The sequence below is a fragment of the Thalassophryne amazonica genome, chromosome 10 (assembly GCF_902500255.1).
Source record: "Thalassophryne amazonica chromosome 10, fThaAma1.1, whole genome shotgun sequence".
In the NCBI taxonomy this organism is placed as follows: domain Eukaryota; kingdom Metazoa; phylum Chordata; class Actinopteri; order Batrachoidiformes; family Batrachoididae; genus Thalassophryne; species Thalassophryne amazonica.
Genome location: NC_047112.1, coordinates 9,678,584 through 9,686,369, shown reverse-complemented (window position 1 = coordinate 9,686,369; position 7,786 = coordinate 9,678,584).

Here is a 7,786-nt window from a genome sequence, read left to right as displayed (position 1 = left end):
GGCGTCTCACTAATTTAGAAGATCTTCACTTAGCCTGTAAAAAGAGTCTGTTGCTCTATAAAAAGCCCTCCGTAAAGCTAGGACATCTTACTACTCATCACTAATTGAAGAAAATAAGAACAACCCCAGGTTTCTTTTCAGCACTGTAGCCAGGCTGACAAAGAGTCAGAGCTCTATTGAGCCGAGTATTCCTTTAACTTTAACTAGTAATGACTTCATGACTTTCTTTGCTAATAAAATTTTAACTATTAGAGAAAAAATTACTCATAACCATCCCAAAGACATATCGTTATCTTTGGCGGCTTTCAGTAATGCTGGTATTTGTTTAGACTCTTTCTCTCCGATTGTTCTGTCTGAGTTATTTTCATTAGTCACTTCCTTCAAACCATCAACATGTCTATTAGACCCCATTCCTACCAGGCTGCTCAAGGAAGCCCTACCATTAATTAATGCTTCGATCTTAAATATGATCAATCTATCTTTATTAGTTGGCTATGTACCACAGGCTTTTAAGGTGGCAGTAATTAAACCATTACTTATTAGAAAGCATTGCTTAAATTTTCATTGTGACGCAGATGATACCCAACTTTATCTATCCATGAAGGCAGAGGACACACACCAATTAGTTAAACTGCAGGAATGACTTACAGACATAAAGACATGGATGACCTCTAATTTCCTGCTTTTAAATTCAGTTAAAACTGAAGTTATTGTACTTGGCCCCACAAATCTTAGAAACATGGTGTCTAACCTGATTCTTACTCTGGATGGCATTACCCTGACCTCTAGTAATACTGTGAGAAATCTTGGAGTCATTTTTGATCAGGATATGTCCTTCAATGTGCATATTAACCAAATATGCAGGACTGCTTTTTTACATTTGCGCAATATCTCTAAAATTAGAAAGGTCTTGTCTCAGAGTGATGCTGAAAAACTAATTCATGCATTTATTTCCTCTAGGCTGGACTATTGTAATTCATTATTATCAGGTTGTCCTAAAAGTTCCCTGAAAAGCCTTCAGTTAATTCAAAATGCTGCAGCTAGAGTACTGACGGGGACTAGAAGGAGAGAGCATATTTCACCCATATTGGCCTCTCTTCATTGGCTTCCTGTTAATTCTAGAATAGAATTTAAAATTCTTCTTCTTACTTATAAGGTTTTGAATAATCAGGTCCCATCTTATCTTAGGGACCTCTTAGTACCATATCGCCCCAATAGAGTGCTTCGCTCTTCGCACTCAGACTGCAGGCTTACTTGTAGTTCCTAGGGTTTTTAAGAGTAGAATGGGAGGCAGAGCCTTCAGCTTTCAGGCTCCTCTCCTGTGGAACCAGCTCCCTATTCGGATCAGGGAGACAGACACCCTCTCTACTTTTAAGATTAGGCTTAAAACTTTCCTTTTTCTAAAGCTTATAGTTAGGGCTGGATCAGGTGACCCTGAACCATCCCTTAGTTATGCTGCTATAGACTTACACTGCTGGGGGGTTCCCATGATGCACTGAGTGTTTCTTTCTCTTTTTGCTCTGTATGCACCACTCTGCATTTAATCATTAGTGATTGATCTCTGCTGTCTTCCACAGCATGTCTTTTTCCTGATTCTCTCCCCTCAGCCCCAACCAGTCCCAGCAGAGGACTGCCCCTCCCTGAGCCTGTTTCTGCTGGAGGTTTCTTCCTGTTTAAAGGGAGTTTTTCCTTCCCACTGTCACCAAGTGCTTGCTCATAGGGAGTTTTTTTGACCATTGGGGTTTTTCTGTAACTATTGTATGGCTTTTGCCTTACAATATAAAGCTCCTTGGGGCAACTGTTGTTGTGATTTGGTGCTATATAAATAAAATTGATTTGATTTGATTCACACAAGTGTCTTCTAACTGTCACAGCACTTACAGGTAACTCCAGACTGTCTTTGATCATCCTGGAGCTGATCAATGGGTGAGCCTTTGCCATTCTGGTTATTCTTCTGTCCAGTTTGATGGTTGTTTTCCATTTTCTTCCACCCGTCTCTGTTTTTTTTTTGTCCATTTTAAAGCATTGGAGATCATTGTAGATGAACAGTCTATATTTTTTTTGCACCTGCGTATAAGTTTTCCCCTCTCCAATAAACTTTTTAATCAAACTACACTGTTCTTCTAAACAATGTCTTGAACGTCCCATTTTCCTCAGGCTTTCAAAGAGAAAAGCATGTTCAACAGGTGCTGGATTCATCCTTAAATAGGGGACACCTGATTCACACCTGTTTGTTCCACAAAATTGACGAACTCACTGACTTAATGCCACACGACTATTATTGTGAACACACCCTTTTATACTTTTTTTACTAATAGCCCAATTTCATAGCCTTAAGAGTGTGCATATCATGAATGCTTGGTCTTGTTGGATTTGTGAGAATCTACTGAATCTACTGGTACCTTGTTTCCCATGTAACAATAAGAAATATACTCAAAACCTGGATTAATCTTTTTAGTCACACAACATTACTATTTTTCTGAACACTACTGTATACACTCTCCCATCTTCACAAAGTGTTTCCTGCTTCCAAAGTAACTTCTCTCCCAGTGCAATACCGGGTGAGAAGTTTGCAGTGGAGTTTGAAGTAAACCAACAGTTACTTCATGAGATGAAGGTGAGGTGTAACACTTGCTTTAAGAAGGAATGTCAGCTGCAACCTTTTGGCCATGAGTTACATTTCTCTGTGCATGATCCAGCACACAGGTGCTTCAGTGATGAGGACCCCGGTGGCAGGAGAAAGCCAAGGACCTTCCCAGCTTTCACCTGGCTGCAGCAGATAGTTGGCTAGCTGGTTTGGAGTGAATGGGCCATTTGTCTGTATGTGTGGTTGCCATCCAGGACCAAAGGCTGTTCCATGGTGTGGTGGATACAGCAAGACATGATGCCAGTGCATGCTCCCAGACCTGAGTTGACTCTAAAATGTTTTCAGTCACCTTAACAAATGTCTCATTGATTTCCCAGCAAATATAAGTTCACCAGCGGTTGTCAGTCAACAGTTCTTCAGGGCATGTGCCCCTCACAGCCTGTGTCCATCAGCAAGATCTCACAGTTTCTCACTTGATGTTGGTGTTGAATCGACGTGCATATCAGCTGAGTGCTGCAACTCAGATAACTGCAACAACAAGACTCTGGCTGGTAAATCAGTTCTGATAGTTTGATGATCAACAGTCAGATGTTAGTTTGTGTTCTGGAAACATCAGCCCATTTGTGCAGCCAGCGCGAATGTAGTGTGCAGCACACCACAGATGAGGTGCGGTCGAGGTGGCGAAAGCTCAAGGGGTGGTCAGAGTGTCATTTCTGCCGCCGAGCAACACAAATGGTGTGCGAGTGTGTCATGCCCCCTCCCCCACCCCGAGCAACACGAATGGCATGCAAGTGAGTTCTGTGTCCCCCATCCCCCTCCCCACACCACTATCCAACATTGTTGAGGTGCTGCTGAGGTAGCAAAGGCTTGAACGGCGGCTGGAGTGCAGTGTAATCACTGTCCATCGAAGCGCACACATCTGGACAGCTGTCATGTCCATGATGGAACAGCTGCAACACCCATCATGGCATATCCATGATATGGTGAAAAATAAAAACGTATCATTTTTGGAAAGGGTTCAGGTGCACCTCATTGCACACTGCAGACATGGTGTTCTTTGGCGTGCCATGTGCTGATTGGCCATAAACAGCTGGGCACGCGGATGGACCCTCTGTGTAGATGGTTGATGTGTTCATGATATGAATTAAATAATGCGCTCACGTCAGGTCATTAATTCCTTGTTTACATCCATTGCCATGGTTCATGAACAAAAAGGAACAGAAGGGCGATTCTTGTATTCTCTGCTCTTTGTAACAGGAATAAAATATTTTAACAGACAAAATGACATCCATTTGTTTCCTCAAATCCAACACAGACCATCAAGACACCAAGCAGCGATTAAACATCATGACCACTAACATGGTTGTCTTACATTTAAACAGTACATTCATTGTTCTTATGTTCTGTGATCGCTACTTATTTGGTTTTTACACATTTTGTTGAGTTTATGTGCATTTGTACAACATTTTATTGCTTCTGCGAGTGTGTGAGCGAGATGTGGTAAGAGGGGAAAACAGTAACACAAGAACAGACTCACCCAGAACTGAAACTGAGCATTACTGGAAAAACATGCGGGAGAAACATCAAGGCAAAGTAGACGGTGGACCTAACATCCCACCACAGCCACCTCACAGAACAAGAACAAGTCAACATCACAAAGGAAGACATCCAACAGTGAGTCTCAGGGATGAAGAGCTGGACAGCACCAGGGCCTGATTTGATCCACACCTACTAGCTGAAGAAGCTACCAGCAGTCTGGTGCACCTGGCATGTGTATATATATATATATATATATATATATATATATATAAAACCTCTTCTGCACGTCTTTTATTTAACAGAGGGACTTTGCGGGGGATTCTTGCAAATAAATTAGCTTCACACAGGCATCTTCTAACTGTCACAGGACTTACAGGTAACACAATCTTTGATCCTGTAGCTGATCAACAGTGTTGTGGAAAGTAACTTTGACAAGTTACTTTTTTAGTTACTTTTTTAGTTGCTTTATACAGGTGCTTTATGCAGTTACTTCATTAGCAGCTTTATGCAATTACTTTATTAGAATCTGCAGAAAACTTGCAACTAATAAGTAATGTAACTAATAAGGTAACGAGTAATCTAACTTGGTTACTCGTAAAATTGAGCAATCAGAAAAGTAACTAATCAGCAAAGTAACTAATAGTTACTTTTCTGAGTACTAAATCTTAAAAATAACCAAATTAGATTATGAGTAACTTTATTAATTACATTCAGCAGCTGCCGACAAGGTGTCCACAGCTGCTAATGAAGTAAATGTAAGAAGTAACTGTAAAATATCACTGTATAGACTAACTAATGAAGTAACTTTTCAAAGTTACTTTCCCCAACACTGCTGATCAATGGGTGAGCCTTTGCCATTCTGGTTATTCTTCTATCCATTCTGATGGTTGTTTTCCGTTTTCCTCCACGCGTCTCTGGTATTTTGTCCATTTTAAAGCATTGGAGATCGTTGTAGATGAACAGCCTATAATTTTTTGCACCTGCGTATAAGTTTTCCCCTCTCCAATCAACTTTTTAATCAAACTACGCTGTTCTTCTGAACAATGTCTTGAACGTCCCAGTTTCCTCAGGCTTTCAAAGAGAAAAGCATGTTCAACAGGTGCTGGCTTCATCCTTAAATAGGGGACACCTGATTCACACCTGTTTGTTCCACAAAACTGACAAACTCACTGACTGAATGCCACACTACTATTATCATGAACACCCCCTTTTCTACTTTTTTTTTTTACTAATAGCCCAAGTTCATAGCCTTAAGAGTGTGCATATCGTGAATGCTTGGTCTTGTTGGATTTGTGAGAATCTACTGAATCTACTGGTACCTTGTTTCCCATCAATCAATCAATCAATTTTTTTATATAGTGCCAAATCACAACAAACAGTTGCCCCAAGGCGCTTTATATTGTAAGGCAAAGCCATACAATAATTATGTAAAACCCCAACGGTCAAAACGACCCCCTGTGAGCAAGCACTTGGCTACAGTGGGAAGGAAAAACTCCCTTTTAACAGGAAGAAACCTCCAGCAGAACCAGGCTCACGGAGGGGCAGTCTTCTGCTGGGACTGGTTGGGGCTGAGGGAGAGAACCAGGAAAAAGACATGCTGTGGAGGGGAGCAGAGATCGATCACTAATGATTAAATGCAGAGTGGTGCATACAGAGCAAAAAGAGAAAGAAACAGTGCATCATGGGAACCCCCCAGCAGTCTACGTCTATAGCAGCATAACTAAGGGATGGTTCAGGGTCACCTGATCCAGCCCTAACTATAAGCTTTAGCAAAAAGGAAAGTTTTAAGCCTAATCTTAAAAGTAGAGAGGGTGTCTGTCTCCCTGATCTGAATTGGGAGCTGGTTCCACAGGAGAGGAGCCTGAAAGCTGAAGGCTCTGCCTCCCATTCTACTCTTACAAACCCTAGGAACTACAAGTAAGCCTGCAGTCTGAGAGCGAAGCGCTCTATTGGGGTGATATGGTACTACGAGGTCCCTAAGATAAGATGGGACCTGATTATTCAAAACCTTATAAGTAAGAAGAAGAATTTTAAATTCTATTCTAGAATTAACAGGAAGCCAATGAAGAGAGGCCAATATGGGTGAGATATGCTCTCTCCTTCTAGTCCCCGTCAGTACTCTAGCTGCAGCATTTTGAATTAACTGAAGGCTTTTTAGGGAACTTTTAGGACAACCTGATAATAATGAATTACAATAGTCCAGCCTAGAGGAAATAAATGCATGAATTAGTTTTTCAGCATCACTCTGAGACAAGACCTTTCTGATTTTAGAGATATTGCGTAAATGCAAAAAAGCAGTCCTACATATTTGTTTAATATGCGCTTTGAATGACATATCCTGATCAAAAATGACTCCAAGATTTCTCACAGTATTACTAGAGGTCAGGGTAATGCCATCCACAGTAAGGATCTGGTTAGACACCATGTTTCTAAGATTTGTGGGGCCAAGTACAATAACTTCAGTTTTATCTGAGTTTAAAAGCAGGAAATTAGAGGTCATCCATGTCTTTATGTCTGTAAGACAATCCTGCAGTTTAGCTAATTGGTGTGTGTCCTCTGGCTTCATGGATAGATAAAGCTGGGTATCATCTGCGTAACAATGAAAATTTAAGCAATACCGTCTAATAATACTGCCTAAGGGAAGCATGTATAAAGTGAATAAAATTGGTCCTAGCACAGAACCTTGTGGAACTCCATAATTAACTTTAGTCTGTGAAGAAGATTCCCCATTTACATGAACAAATTGTAATCTATTAGACAAATATGATTCAAACCACCGCAGCGCAGTGCCTTTAATACCTATGGCATGCTCTAATCTCTGTAATAAAATTTTATGGTCAACAGTATCAAAAGCAGCACTGAGGTCTAACAGAACAAGCACAGAGATGAGTCCACTGACCGAGGCCATAAGAAGATCATTTGTAACCTTCACTAATGCTGTTTCTGTACTATGATGAATTCTAAAACCTGACTGAAACTCTTCAAATAGACCATTCCTCTGCAGATGATCAGTTAGCTGTTTTACAACTACCCTTTCAAGAATTTTTGAGAGAAAAGGAAGGTTGGAGATTGGCCTATAATTAGCTAAGATAGCTGGGTCAAGTGATGGCTTTTTAAGTAATGGTTTAATTACTGCCACCTTAAAAGCCTGTGGTACATAGCCAACTAACAAAGATAGATTGATCATATTTAAGATCGAAGCATTAAATAATGGTAGGGCTTCCTTGAGCAGCCTGGTAGGAATGGGGTCTAATAAACATGTTGATGGTTTGGATGAAGTAACTAATGAAAATAACTCAGACAGAACAATCGGAGAGAAAGAGTCTAACCAAATACCGGCATCACTGAAAGCAGCCAAAGATAACGATACGTCTTTGGGATGGTTATGAGTAATTTTTTCTCTAATAGTTAAAATTTTGTTAGCAAAGAAAGTCATGAAGTCATTACTAGTTAAAGTTAATGGAATACTCAGCTTTCCCATGTAACAATAAGAAATACAGTAGTGTTTAGAATAATCGTAGTGCTATGTGACGAAAAAGATTAATCCAGGTTTTGAGTATATTTCTTATTGTCTTATTGCCTTATGCTGAAGAGGACATGCCCTTGAAATGGGTGTTTCAACAAGACAATGACCCCAAGCACACTAGTAAATGAGCAAAA